Genomic DNA, 15,348 nt, shown 5'->3' with positions numbered 1-15,348 from the left:
ATTTCACACACCACACACCAACGCAGCTTGCCAGTCATTTGATTGCTAATTTCCTAATTGCAGTAATGCAGCCTCTGCCAGGTTTCGGAGTACCCCAAGCGGGCTGCAGTGGGTCCGGATAGCGCAGTCCTGCTCGGCACCGCCTGTCCGAGTTCCCAAGCAGCTCCCAGCCACAGGCCACCTTAGCAAGCTTGGGTGATGTCAGCTCCAGTGGTTATCAGCTCATTTTGTGCTTTCAGCTCTTTGCTTGCTGGGTGCAGACGCAGGGAGAGAGAGGAGAAGGCTGCATGAGGTTCCACAGGAGTGACTTTATTGAACCTTCTGTGAAGGCCTCAGGGACAGCTCTTCTGCCGAGCTGGGCAAAAGTAGGGTTTTTATAGGAAACAGGGGTTTTAGGAATTGTCCAATAGTAAGGGATAAAAGGAAAGTGACCTATATTCTCACAGAGAGATAAGCAAGGCTCTGAGGGCAGGAAAAGGGGTTTAGGTCCAGTCATGATGACTCGGCATTTCCTATCTGAGGCTGCTGAACGCCAAGGAGGCCTGGCAGGCCCTGGGCCTGCTACATTGCAGGGGGACAAAAAAAGTTTTAAACCCTCCCCCCATTTATTGCACAGTTACTCAAACTGCTAGAACCAGGGTCACAAATTCTAACCTGCATTAACGTGGAATAAAGGGTTTTAAACTAACCATTTGGGTTTAGAAAATTATTAGAAATTCTTGTCGTGCTCACTTAGGCCCAGTGATTTCCGCTTCCCCCCTTACTTCTACTCACCTAAAATCTCTAACATAAAGAATATGTTTTTATATCTTCTTATGTCTCTCTAGTAGTATCACAAAATCCTCTCTGTCCACAGCTGGAATCCTAGAGACTCTGTAGTAGAAATAATAAATATGCAGGTATAATAGCTGTTCTGCACTTGTAAAAATGTCTGTCTTAACATGAGCTTTGTGAAAAAACCTTTTCCAGATTAAGACTGTTATTAAAAAGAATATTATGTTATATTGTTATAACTAAGAATACTTATTCCTGAATGAATCCATATTAATGCTGCATAAACAATCTAAAACATTTCTGTTTTGACAGGGAATTTTCAAGCTGCCTTTTCCTGACATAATTTTCATTTTATGTTCTTTCAGGAGAAAACTTAACTGGTTCTCATCAGAGTACATCAAATACAACACTCCTTCTGGTAAGAATATCTGATTATTTAAGTTGTATTATAAAATGTAGCTCTCTGGAATCTGACACATTCAGCTGTTTTTCATTTTCAGTAACTGCATTTAACAGTTCCATCTTCCTTTCAGCAGCACTTTAATTCTTTTTATTCCTTTGTTACTGTCTCCTCTGCTTTCTGAATTTATTCTGCAACTTCGTGAACAATGCTGTAAATCTTCCTGCAGTCAGTATTTCAGACAGTCAGAGTCAGCATGTGGTATGTGAAATCCAGGCATTCTAAGATCTACTTTTATTTATCCTCTTGTGTTTCTGTTCATTTTGTGAAGCTTTTGGCATCATTAGTGATGCCAAAATTGAGCATGTTGCCCTAGAAAGACAAATATAATAATATTTTTTCTGTGGAAAAGGAGAATGTTCAGGAGACACCTAACTGACTCTGCTGTGTCTTGCCATTTAAAGAACACACCAAAGGGATTTTTCATCAATGTCCCATCCTTTCTCTTTGGAGCACCATGCTATGTTTCTAGATCACTGTTTTTTTGCATCCAACTCTACTCTTTTTTACTGGTTCTTTTTAAATAAAAATTATGCTCTTTTTTATGCTGTATTTGGGACAGTTTTGAGAGCGCTGTTTATGTAGTTCTGTCTTATTTTGCCTTCTGTAATTTTAGATAATAACCTTCATATAATGGTGTATAATAATGTTATTGCACTTAGTCCTGATGCTGCAGCAGTTGTTTTTTTTTTTCCCTGCCACTGAACTGAGGAGGGGAGGAAGCTGCTGCTTCAAATAGTTTAAAACAGTATAAAGGAATATATTGTAGATCATCTCTTCTTTTGACCATTCTATGTTTATAAATGGAGTGCTGAACTTGTGGCAGTCCCAGGGGATCTGGAGGCCCAGATATAAGAATTTCATATGTGCAACTCTACAGGAAGGAAGAAATTCTTAAATCTATACCTTTAGAGAATTGTGCTTGCAAAGGTGAACTGTCCCTTCCTAAATGCAAGCCTTCGTATTTCAATGTAAAATATTTGTGCATAGTGTGTGAACTCATTTCAGGTTTAAAGGAACCCCAAACAAATAAGAAAACCAAATGAATACAAGCTTCTGAAAACTGTCAGCCCTTCAAACTGACTCTGAACTATAGAAAAGTTTGGAATTTGACAGTGATTCTGTTACAGTGCAGATATTTGTAACAGATAGCATGTTACTACTGAAATGAAAGTGCTGCAAGAGAAATATATGAAGAGGATTAATAGACAAAATTCTGGATATCAAAATGCAGCGGTTTTTAAGTTTGTTGGGTCCATGGAAACCCTTTTCCTCGAAACCCTTTTCCTCTGTTAAGAAATAGAAAAATTGAATGCTGACCCTAAAGAGACTCAGTCACTTCAGCTGTGTAAGTGGGAGGGTCCAGCTTTTTCATCTTTTGTTTGCTGGTGATAACAAAAATTCTATTTCTATTTAATTTGGCAGTCTAGGAGAAAGGATTTTCTTTTCATTTTTTACATTTTCAATGAATGTGTGTGATGACTTGAGTTGCTGAATGCTATTTTTATTCCCACTTCCTATTAGAATCAGACAATTTATTCAGAAAAACCAATTCCACTGTTCATAACTGGTACTGCAATCTGTCCTGTTGTCTGTGGGCATGACCTCCTGAAGTCCTTCCAATCTCAATTATTCCCTGATTCTTTGATTCATATCAAAGTCCAGTTCTGTGAGCCTAATTTTCAATGATTGGTTTGCCATCAACCCTTCTACTCTGAGCTGTGTGCCGTCTGCAGTCCTTTTTTTTTAGTCTATTGTATCCCAAATCTGACCATCTTTTCTCATAGCAGAAGATGTGCTTTTAAAATAATTATTTATCTATTTTTTTTTATTCTAAATAATCTGCAGAGGAACGCAGTAATCTAGAATTAATGAATATAGTTCAACATTCAGATTGATTGAACTTAAACTGACTTTTTTTGCTGTTCCAAAAGATCTCTTGTGATTTATTTCAACAAAACTTTGTCACCTTTCTTCTTGTGCAAAGTCAGTAGTCCAGGAAAACTTGTGTTTTCTGCTGTCTTGAATAACAGGATTTGCATTCTCATTTATAAATTTAATCCCGCAGTACCTTTTTGTCCTTGTTGTTAGTCACACTATCATTCACACATATCATGATCTCCCAGTACAAACAATTAATTGATAAAGCTGCAGGATATAACAATACTTAAATATGTAAGAATTTCTTGTTTGAATATATAAGAAATATACAATGGTCACTTGCCACTGCATTAATCTGCAGTCACCTCTGGAATAAGAAATTGCCACTTCACCTGTGTGGTTTCAGAGGGTCAGTACATTCAGGTGAAGCTTGATTCAGGATTCAGAGAATGTAATTATTTTAATAATTAATTTTATTTTAATTGGAATTTGGCTAGTATGCTTAGTCAAACACTACTCCTAAAAAAACAAAGTGAGGAAACTTTTGTCATTCCCAAGTGTTGTGATTTTCTGCCTTGGAATAAAAGTATCACTAAGCAAAACAAAATGCAAAAAAACAAACCCACTCCTTGAAACAATCCAAAGGCAACTGTGTGAAACTTGGAGACTGGACTATGACTGAAATGACAAAGTGTCCCCTGCTAAGTGATGGCTGCATCTCTGCATTACTCAGGTATTGATTTGAGCTCTTTCCAACATTGGCTGGAATTAGGTCACAGTATTTGACAGAACTTTTGCTTGAGACACACGATAAACTTGGATGCCTTGGATATTTCAAATATATTAAGTTGATATCAGCAGGTGACACTTTATACCACTGTGATTTAAATCCCTCACAAATCGTTTGGCATCAGCAGGAAAGAGAAGTAAGTGGAATTATTAATAGGATATTGAATGAGGAAGCACCTGTTTGTCCAGATGTTTGTTTAAATAGATATGTTTACCCTGTCACTGTAAAAAACAGTTAACGATTGTGTTTACAGTCTTAAAATGAGTATTTCCCAAATTTGAAATATATCAACTTTTAAGATTCCAAGGGCAGAATTAAGAAAAAAAAGATAATTTTAATAGTAGCTAATCTTTTTATTTTATAAAAATACTATATTAAAGCATCAGGATTGGTGCAACTCCATTCAACTGAAATCTGTTAATGAAATAACATTTCCAGTTCAGTCCATTGTCCGGAAATTCCTTGGTTTTGTAGGATTAATTTTACTGTTAACCTCAAGGGAAGTTGAGCCAGTCCTGACGAATACGGTCACTGTGGGTTCCTGGTCCCAGAATACCTTGTCCAGGTAATAAATAAATAAATAACTGTGTTCAGCAGTGGGTGTGTGGTGTTCTGCCTGCTCTGCAGTTCCTGGGGGCAGCAGTGCTGTGTGCTAGGGCAGGATGTGTGACAGGCTATGTCCTTGGTCCCTGCCATGTAACTGCTGGGAATATGAGTGAGATCAGCAGCAAAGGCTGGTGGATGTCCTCAGAATGCAGGACTGTGTTCCTCCTCTGGTGAGCCTTGCTTGGTCTGTGCAGGAGGAGCTGCTCCCTGCAGGATACCAAGGCAGAGCTGCCTCCTGTATCTGCAGCTCACATCCCTCTGCAGGATCAGGCAAGAGCTTGCACCGATTCTCCCCATCAGTTTTGCCCACTGGTCTGATTGTCCTTTCCTCATTATTGGTGAGCAATTTGCATTTTAAAAGTAGGAAGAAGGGAAGAACCCTGTCATGAGAGAATGTTCAGGCATTTACAAACAAGTAATTTTTAAGTATGATTTATGTCAAGGTATAGGTGAATCTCTCTTAAACTACTTCATGTGTTGTTTAATGCTTTCTCTGTTGCTTTAATCATACAGAAACAAATCTTGATTCCTTCCTTTCAGAAAAGCTGGCAGCAACCCAGTTCTTCTAGGATAAGGCCAGAAGTAAAACACAGCTGCAATGTTTGTCTGTTTATTTTTGTGAGCCAAAATTTCCCAACTGCCCTTGATTTGGGTTCCTGTGCTTTAACCAGGGGGAAAGCAAGAGATACAAGTCATAGTTATGGAAATAATTTTGGGTTTATACTATTCACATTTACACTTTGAGCGTTTTTAAGAAGAATCTTTTTGTGCCAGGCAGATGGAAAGGTTTATAAAGCATGAAGGATGGTGTAATGGAATAGGGCTTGAATTTCTAGAGTTTCTCTTGAAAATCCATCCTGAAAACACTGCCACGATTTCATGTTTTTATGTAAAATGCAGGATTTATACTAATGACCAACTTTCATACAAGTGCTTCCTTATAAAAGATAATAATAACTTTAAAGGGACAATTAAAATTGTAGGAAGAAGTTCTACTGAGTGAGGACCATTTGCTTTAATCCTTGAGAAATAATAAGGAAATGAGCTAACACCACTTACCATCAGAGTCCTGTCAGAGCCAAACAAAAGAGGGCTGAGAAAGATGTGATAATGGCTCAGGATGGGTTGGATCACACTTTCCCTGGCCAACACCAGCAATTATCAGTCAGGTGCTGTTTGTTTTCACTTCAATTAACTGCAGTATTACTGAGCTACAAGAGCAGCAGCCCGAATAGGCAACACGTTTGCTGGCATTTGCCCTGAGAACCGGCCTGTTTCCATAGCTGTTCTTGTGTAGAAATTAGAATGCTTTTATGATAATACCTCTTTTATTTCCTCCATCCTCCCTTCCCCCCCAGCTTTTACTTTGGCTGAATGAAACTCAGAGCATTTCTTTAGAAGAAAGCTTGTTCCATAGGAGTGGTTTGGTTGGTTGGTTTGGGTTTTTGTCCCTGTGTTTCCTTCCCAGCTACTCTTATAATCCATTTTCTCTCTTGTTTTCTCCATGAGATTAAATTCGTAATCCTCTCTTTGCAGCATCACCAAATAATAGCATCATGCACACACACAGAGCAGCCCATCTTGCTGAGCTTTTTATTTCTCCAAAAGCATTCATATGGCTTGTGGCTCCTCCTTAGGGGAAAGCAGTATGGGCCAAAGTGAAGCAGTTGCTCAGTTGGTGTGTGGTGCAGATATTTATAAAATATTTTTTAAAAACCCAAGACAAACAAGAGGAAAGCCCCCAGTTTGCATTAAACCTCTCATACCTCAGCTGTTGCCAGAAGGCAAAGGAGGCAGGTTCTCAGAATAAAAAGTTGAACAATTTCAAATTCATTGTTTGGCTTCATGCTTTTACAAATCCAGCACCTGAAGTTTAAGGTCAGGACTTGGGATGCACCATGAACAGGAAAATGCCTGCTGGGCACTCCAAGGCAGGGGCTCAGGTTGTAGAAGAATTTTGATATTGGTCCAAGCTTGATAGTGGAACGTTGTGATGATCTCCCATTATTGGGGATTGCTCCATTAGGAGATTACTTTTTAAAATCTTAGAACTTTTTTTTTACTTCAGCATCAATTACATATCGTATCCGCATATGCACTGGATTATCTTTCATACCTAAACAGTTAGTTGAGAAAAGGAAAAAAAGTACTCTTGTAAAATGAAATAAAAAGAAAAGGAAAGATGAGTTGTTAAAAGAAATACCATTACAGATGTTGCTTCACTGTTAAACTTTGAATTATCTGTTAATTTTCTACTGAACATTAAAAAAAGTCATAAGAGAGAGCAATATTTCATGTGAGAGATAAACCTTAATAGGATTATGAGTGTAATAGCAAAAGTAATAAAATTTACCTTCTGAAAATGCAGAAGGAATTATTAGAATTTCCCCTTTATCTTGAAATTAGAGGTGGGGCAGGGTGGTAATGGGGGAGTAGATTTGCAATTTGTTTTTTAGTGAATTGCAGAGCAGGTGAAAAAGAATAGGCTTGGTTGTTTGGGGATTGAACATTGAAGCTAATAATGGTAATAATGTTCTTGTCTTTTTGATCCATAAATTGAAATTGCAGCAAAAACTGGTGCTTGGACTAAGCAGTATTTTTTGAAACAAAAGTCCAGGACAATATTTTTTCAGTTGATGTAAGAAACAAAAGCTTCTAGAAAAAGAGAATTTAATGAGAAGTGATTTTTTTAAAGAAAATTATTATTTCAGTTTGGCATTTGAATGCAAATAGTTCTTTTTCAATGAATTTAAAGTTAAAATGTCACTTCATTTTGATTTGGTGGCTAAAAAAAACAAATTGACATTTCAAAATTAAATAAAAATATCATTTTGAATCAATGTTAATATGAAAGGTCACTTGGTTTTCATAGCCAAAAAATCCTTCTGGAGCAGAATATTTCATAGTTAAGCAGGAATAAGTTTTTTTTTTTCCAGAATGTCTTATAGAAAAATGTAAATTATTTTATATGCATGAGAATCAGCTCTCATTCACACTATTTGCATGAGAAATATGTTGTCTGGCTGTACCAAAACTATACTTTGTTTGAATTCCACATCTCTGCTGTGTTAGAAATACTTCCCAAATCTCTGCAGCTGGAGCTTGGTTAGAAATGTGGAAATGGGCTTTCCACATGTGACCCTGGCCAGGCTGCTGCACCTTCCCATGGCCTGCAGGTGCTCACACTCCTGGCAAGGCCCTTCCATCCTCTCTGGGCTGTGATGCCAGAGCTCAGGGCAGCTGCCCCAGGGCTGGTGGCACCTGCATGGCAGGAGAGCTCCTGTGCTGGTGTTTAGGGGTTGAACATGGGGTGGGGAGAGACTGGGGTCCCTCTCCTAACCTCCATCCTGCAGGAGCTGTGGGACTTGGTGGGCACAGTGCTTTATCCCTCACCTGTGGAACATGCAGATAAAGATAAGATGGTACACAGTTGTGGAAGAGTTCAAAAATACTGGCTTGCTCCATTTATTGTTTTTCTTGTTTCCTTTCTCAAATGAGGGAGTCTCGTGCTGTGCTTTGCAGTGTACTCCTGCTTGTTCTAAAGAAATGTTTACCATTTTTCTCAGCTTTTGCAAGCAATTACTGAAGATGCAATTTTGTGCTTAATGAGCAGCTGAGCGCTGAACCTTAAAAGAAAAAAAAGCTTCCCCTCTCCAAATATTAATTAATCTTTCAAGTTAAAATACTGTAACCCAAACATCCAATTTTAAACACTCTGACTCTAAAATACTTTTCAAATGGTCAGATCATTCATTTTCTTTCAAGGGCTCATAGAAGGCAGCACAGAATAAAGAAGCAAACTTGTAAGGTTTTCCTGCTTGTTTGGTTGTGTGTGCTTCCTTTGCTGTCCACAGGGCCCAGAGGATTTTCAGATGAAGGTGCTGTTAGTGCAGCTGGAGACTGAGCAGCTCTTCCCCTTCCCCTGCCTGCCATAAACCTCTTTGGCTGGTGCTGGTTTCCCCTCAGGCTGGGGACTGGTCCCTGCTCCAGGAAGGAACCTCCAGCCTGTGGAGCCCCTGCCTGCAGCTGGGACCAACCTGGGCATGGGAGCAGCTGGTGCTGGGCCTTCGTCCCTCCAGTTTTGTTATTTCCAAGAACTGGGAAAGCTGCTGCACCTCCTTCTCTGGGGTGAATCAAGTATTAACAAGCAGCAGAGCAGGTAGGATCTTAAAAGCTCTTGTGTCTGTTTCTAGTTAAGTAAAATTGATATTTGATGGAAGCTTGTTGTAGAATTTTGTATTTTTTTTTTTACAAACTAGTTAATGAAAGAAGATAGATTGGTGTACTTTGATGTTTGCACTTGAAAAGAGAGAAAATCTAAGTTTGTAAGATTTTTGTTCAAGGTCTTTTGGTTTCTCTAAAAGCTTCTGAATGCTTACTCTTTATCCTAGCTTGATTGTCACTGAATTCAAGCTGTACAAAGCCAAAAGACAAAATAGGTGTAGATAAATCAAATTGGACGATAATTTGCATTCATATGGTGGCTCTTTGAGAGAAAACAACCACAGCCACATGGGTGCTTTCAGACTGGCAGCTTTGCCAGTAAACAAAGATGTAGGTGAACCACATCTTTGATACTTGAATCTAAGAAAGGACGGTCTGTAATGTTAGAATTAATCTCAAAGAGAAAACCACAACCCAGATGTAGTGAACGTGTATTTCAACAGAGAAAATAGACAAAAGAAATCTTCCAGAGTGCCCACCCACCCTGTTTAGAAACAGCAGCCACAGCAGCTCGTGCTCCTGCCTGCTGCTCACTGTGGTGCATGGGCCCAGCAGAGCAGAGGGAATCCCTGCTCTGAAATGCTTGGAAGGGAGAGGCAGGAGCTCAGTGAGAGCCTGCAGTGTGGTAGGAAGTGTGCAGGTTCTCATGGGCTCAGAACATAGAGCTCGTTTTGATACTGGGGCTTTTGGCAGGTGGACTCTGAGAAATACTCACTGTTCTCTCAATGTTTGGTTTGAATTAGTGTCTCCAAAGAAGGAAAAATGGCTTTTCAATTTTATTAAATTGAAGGCACTGCTATTAGTGATGTCAGCAACTGAAAAAGTAGAGAGAAGGATGTGATTATGGCATGTAGTAATTCATCATGGACATTGATGTACCTTTTTGCAAAACAGTAAACCTTGTGAGCCTGACATAGGTACACAGAATCTTGTTTTGTACTTGTTTTTTTCAACCTTAGTGCAAAAATATGGCTGGGTTTTATTCTTGCTTTGCTGGAAACACTGAGGGCGAGTAATGTGGGTTTCCATGCTGTTATGTAGGGACATTTCAGTTTACTTTCAACAAGTTTATTCTAGCAAGCAGTTAATTATAATCAAGAGAATTGAAAAACATGCTAATATATTTCATAGTTTCATAGTGATATTACAATGAACATGGTATCCACAGATTTCCAACTACATGCAGTGAAATAAATCTAATATTCTCTTCCTATGGTTTTCCTGTTAAGAATGAAAATACACCATAAGATTAAACTAGGCAGGGAGAGATATCAGTAGGATCTTGGAGCTGTCCTGATTAACAGCTGAGCACTTCCAAGTCATAAATAAATAAAATAAAAATATACATTCAGCTTGTCAGCCTCTGGGCAAAACTGCCTTTGGTTGTTGCAGCCCTCTAGGTAGCATTACTATAAAGTGTTAGCAGAAATGCAAAAGAGAAAATAGTTTAGTATTTTTCTTTTTTTTTTTCCTTTCTTTCACACCTAAATTTTGCATTCATCTCAGGGCTGTGTTTGAACAAGCCAGAGGGCTAGGATGTGGATGCAATGTTAATATGTTGTGTGTATACACATGTGTATGAGGACGTGTCTCATACATCTACACAAATGCTTTTGTTTGGGGAACCTGTACACAGAATAATGTGCTCAAGTAGGGCAAGCCCTTTTTCCTAGTCTCTTTTTTGTTTCTTGACACCTTCTTCAAACAGTATATGTATAAAAATATTTATGAAGATAATGCATTTGTAAGCAAGATAGTGTAATTTTTAAAATGTATTTTACTGGCTATTACATTATGCTGTAATAGATTCTCTCAGTGCTATCTAATCTTAGAACTGTACCATGCAGTGAAACCTCCATGAATTATTAATTCCTAAAAGGGTCATATCAGAGAATATTTTCAATGGGATGGTTCAAAATAAAAGTGCAGCACCGGGCAGAAAAGTGACTGGTTAAATGGGAGAAAAACTCTTAGTTGGCATAAAGACTATATTGTATTGTGTTATTTTTGCCTTTTTTAGGAGTAGCATGTGTGCATGTTCTGCCCTGAAAGGCTTGGGGTTTTCTACTTTTTTCTTTCTTTCCTTTTTTGCTCTTTTAACTTCTCTGTGTTGCAGGATCTGAATGTACTTTCTATTTCAGTCTGTATTGTCAACTGAATTCTAATCAAAAAGTAATAGCAAAGTCAAAGCGAGGAGGATAGTGACTTTCTTGGTAGAAAGAAAGGGGCCTAATATTATCCTGAGTATCAACAATTTTATTATGAAAAAAATAGTGTTGTTATGAAGCCCTCCATGATTGCACACAGTCTCTATTCTATCCAGTCATGAGGGGCAGGGAGGATGCTTCTAGAAAATATCCACAGCATTTTTTCAAATGGCTCACAAGCAAGGGATGTGGCATTGAATTTGCTCTGCTGCTGAGGTGGGTTTGAGAATGTGGTGCTGGCATTCCCAGTCTGGCCATGCTCTCAAGCCAGCATTGAGATGTCCATGGCTTTCCACTCCTGAAATGGATGGGATGGGCTCACAGGAGGCAGTGCTCCAGCTCTCAGGAAGGAGCTGCTCTGACAGTCAGCTGGAGAGATTAATTTGCATCTTTAACTGACAAGGCTCTTGCTGAAGTGAACATCTGACCATAGCTTCAGATTTATGAGGTCTTATTCCATGTTGTGTATAATGCACTGACTGCAGTCAGGTGAAAAATTCTTCTGTGACTTCCTCTGGGTTGTTTCCATCCCATCTGTACAGCCCAGTGAGATCCTTCTGAAGGGTGTTTGCTTTCAACATCTTATGTCTTTATTAGCTAGAATTGTTTCAAGGTTTTTAGTTTATTGCTAAGGTGGTGGGGGGGTTTATAATAAAAGAATGTCTCATTTGATCTCTTAGTGTAATCTGTGAATATAGACCTGCAGTAGAGAGACAGCAAAATAAATTCCAAAATGTCCATATGGTTTAGTGCCTTTGCTTGAATCTCGGTAGAGAGAAACCAAAAGCCTTTTTGGTGATGCATGACTCTACCCTTGTCATGTATGGCCATATGCTTTTAAGGGATGCCATGCATGTCTTTCAACACAGGAACATGGGAAAACCAGTTGGAATGACCTCTGTTCACCCACATTATTTTCATTAGTTATTTTTTCTGAGTAAATTTATGCCTACTCTGAAAGTTACATCTTCAAAAGGAAAACTTCTGAAAGGGAGACAACAAAGTGACTGCAAAGCCACTGGAAGAGTTTGTCCTACATGTAGGTTGGCTGCACTTGATGTAGGTAAGAGGGATATTTCAGCCACATAAACAGATGGAACAGGAGTGACACTTATGGTCACCTCTACAGACTCATGTTTGACACTGGCAAACAGAAGTGGGTTACAACCCTGATACAAATGCACAAATAGATCTGCAGCTTCTCACATTGACCTGCAGTGATAACAAACAGATGTTTTTGGCTTAATGTTTGCTTGTGAGGATTATTACCACAGGTTTAGGTAATAGATTCATGCTGGCAAAAATAATAAACATGATTAAAAGGCCTCCTTCAATGAGCCTTGTCCCTGCCCAGTGAGTTCATGTCAAAGCTTTATTGACAACTTGACCTTGAAAATAAAAGATAATGGTCCTTTCTGACACTTCATTTTCCTATCACTTTATTAGCTGAGGGAATCTGGCACAGAAACATTAACTAGACATAATTAATTTGCATTGATGACATCAATCAACCTCTATTTAACTAATATAATCAAGTGCTGTAATTTGTTTCCAAATATGATGAAAGGCGTAGCACTCTATGTCCAATGACAAAAGGAAGAAACGCAATGTGAATGGTATAACAGAAACTTTGCCTAATCTATGTGGAGGTCTAAAATAGAGAGTCTGAACAAAATAACCACTATTTTACATTTGGATGTGCTTCTTTTAGCCTTAGATAGCAGGCAGAACACAGCACGTTCAAAACCAGCAGTCTGCTTTCATTGGGGCAGGTTATAGATTTTCATTGGGAAGGTGGCAAGTGCTGGTTGAAACTTGTCAAATTGCAAATAAATTCCTTTGTTTTTTCTTCAGGTGGGAAGGCATATTTTTAGCAATTTAGTGATAGCAAGACTGTTATTCCCATAACATCTCCTTTCTATCCACTACTATACAATTTTTCCCTGTTACTATATGGAGAATGATGCAGAATGTAACTGCTCTGCAAATAAAAGAATGGTTGTGCCATCAATTGCATTGTGGATAAAAAGATGGAGGGAGCAGGAGGGCAAAGAAATCTGACTTCAAGTAACACAAAATGTACGGAATACGGGCTAAAGAGAGGTCTGCATCAGCAACCTGATTAACTTACATGACAAATCTGCAATAGTGATGTGAGTATCTTATTGCTGTGGTTGTGTTAGCTGCTTCTTGAAGGGTCAAGCTTCCAAAAACAGAAGGTTCTCTCAAGTGCACCTATAATTACCTAAATGTCTTGCATAGTGATGAAAGACAGCAGGTATCTTTTGAAGTGATCTGTAGATAGACATTATCATAGAAAAGGGTTGTCCACAAAACTTTTTTCTGTGGAGCTTTCTCTGCCTGAAAAGATCTTGAGTAGAAATGCAAGGAAGAGGATGGACTTTTAAAAAGATAGGATTTCTTCTGTATAGAAATTCTAAATAATAATGAGACTTAAATATTTTCCTTAAAAAATCCTCCATGCAGGTTGAACTAAGTTTTTTTTGTTGTTTTTTTTTTTTTTCATGAAAAATACTAATCTGTAACTCCAACTAAATACAGAAAGTCATTATTTATCCCCACTTCAGAGACACAAATAGGACAAAACGTGTCAGCACAAAATAGCCACCAGAGGCAGGACAAGCTGGGATGCAAGGTGTTTTGTCAACACATAACAAATGTAGAGACAACAATTTTTTCTACATTTTCTTTATAATACTTTTATCAGAAATACACATTTTTATGAAAGAAGCATCTCAGTAGCAGAGATAAGTAGAAATTTTGGTAGAAGGAAAAGAAGTTCCTCCACAGATAAAATAGTTTAGGCTCTATTCACATTTTTTTCTGATTCTAAACCTTGTTTTAAAATTTCTTTCAGAAACACATGGTCAAACTGTGGAATCTTTTTTGTCTCAAAAGAAATAGTACAGCAGTATGAATCTTAAAGTAATTGAAGGGAATTGATCATAGAAGCTCTGTGATCCTGATCACTGGTGTTTGGTAACACCCCCTGGATTGACATAAGTGGTATTAGAGCTCTCCTACTTCAGTATAATTACATTATCACTGATCAGATTTAGTTCTCTGGCTTGCTCTGCTTTGATCTCTCCTGTCTCATTCTGTTCTATCCAGCTTTTTTTTTTTTTTTTACTTTCCATGATTATATCCATGTCCTTATCTGTAATATTTTACAATGGCTCTTTGTCATTGCTCAGGTTCTTGTGGTTTTGCCTGCTGGCCACTGAATTAGAGAGCAGGCTGTTTATATAAGCAGGTGAGCTGCACATTGCTTTATCAGGAGTGCTGTATCTAACACATTGGAGTTGGAGACCAGGGTTTATTCAAGTTTATAGAAGTCTGGCTCTAACAGCCTTTTTCTAATAAGTGATTTGATTTGGAGAGATGTTGTTTGTTCATATAATTGATCTCCCTCTTTTTTTTCTACATGTACTTAGTCTAGTTTCCTTGGTTCATTAGCAACAAACTTTCATCTCCATGCTTGTGATCTGGGTAATAGATGCTTGCAACATGTGAAGGTTCTGTCACCATTTGGGGCCAGAAAAAAACCCAGGAATTCATGTATCATAGTGGAGCTCTTCTGCAGAGTGGGTTGAAGTCTTTCTGTTCCAATATTCATAACCCTCAGCTTGGTAAATTTGAAGTTATGCCATCATTTATCCAGTACAGTAGCAAAGAAACAGTTTACTAATTTGCAGTAGAGAAATGAAAAGAAGGAAGCATAACCTCTAGCTGATACAATAAATGAATCGTTTATACAGGGCACAATAAACACTTAGCTGTTTCCATTCCTGCTTCTTTTACTGAATTATTTTCCCTCATTTTCTGTCTATTTCTGAATGCTGTTCATATTAAAGGGAAAAAGGTCTCTATCTCCCAACTTTATTTCCTCATTGTTATTCATTGGTCCAAAGAAGCTGAGATGGGCATCTCAGTTTATTTAATCAATAGCTCTCTGCAAGGGAGGTTAGGAATCATCTCTGTGTATCAGAACTGATATGTAGCAATGCCCGTCAGAAGAGATTAGTAGGTCCATGTCGAGGTGGAAGCAGCAGAGTAGAATGAAATCTGAAACTGGGTTAAGTAATTGGGTTCTTGTTCAATAAAAGTGCTTGTTTGTGTGTTGTAATGAAAGATCTTTGGTGCTATGGACGTCTGAATCCAAATATCCTCCGGATTTTCTGACGGATAAAGTGATAAGGGTGAAAGGGATTTAATTTAGGACTGCTGAAAAACTTTAAAGAGATTAGAGAAATTCGTAAATGTGCTCTCTCTCCTCCTTATCGTGGTGGCTTTTGTGTCTTACCAGAGCCCAAGTGGGTAAGGAGAGGGACCCAAGGTCAGGGTTGTCAGGGTTCTGACTTGGGGTGGGGCTGCTTTTTTCCAAT

General features: G+C 38.4%; 1 long non-coding RNA gene across 2 annotated transcripts in view; it reads left to right on the top strand.

Moving 5' to 3' along the window:
• LOC139597625 (uncharacterized) overlaps window positions 1-15,348 on the top strand; it is a 263,742-nt gene that overhangs the window by 190,813 nt on the left and 57,581 nt on the right. For both annotated transcript variants that reach the window (XR_011681656.1, XR_011681657.1), the window contains one exon: window positions 1,140-1,192. This is a non-coding gene — a long non-coding RNA (uncharacterized lncRNA). The remainder of the gene's footprint in view (window positions 1-1,139; window positions 1,193-15,348) is intronic.

Source organism: Agelaius tricolor, unplaced genomic scaffold, assembly GCF_023055355.1.
Source record: "Agelaius tricolor isolate 1412-34295 unplaced genomic scaffold, bAgeTri1.0.p SCAF_18, whole genome shotgun sequence".
Taxonomy (NCBI): Eukaryota; Metazoa; Chordata; class Aves; order Passeriformes; family Icteridae; genus Agelaius; species Agelaius tricolor.
This window is presented reverse-complemented; position numbering and strand designations above follow the sequence as displayed.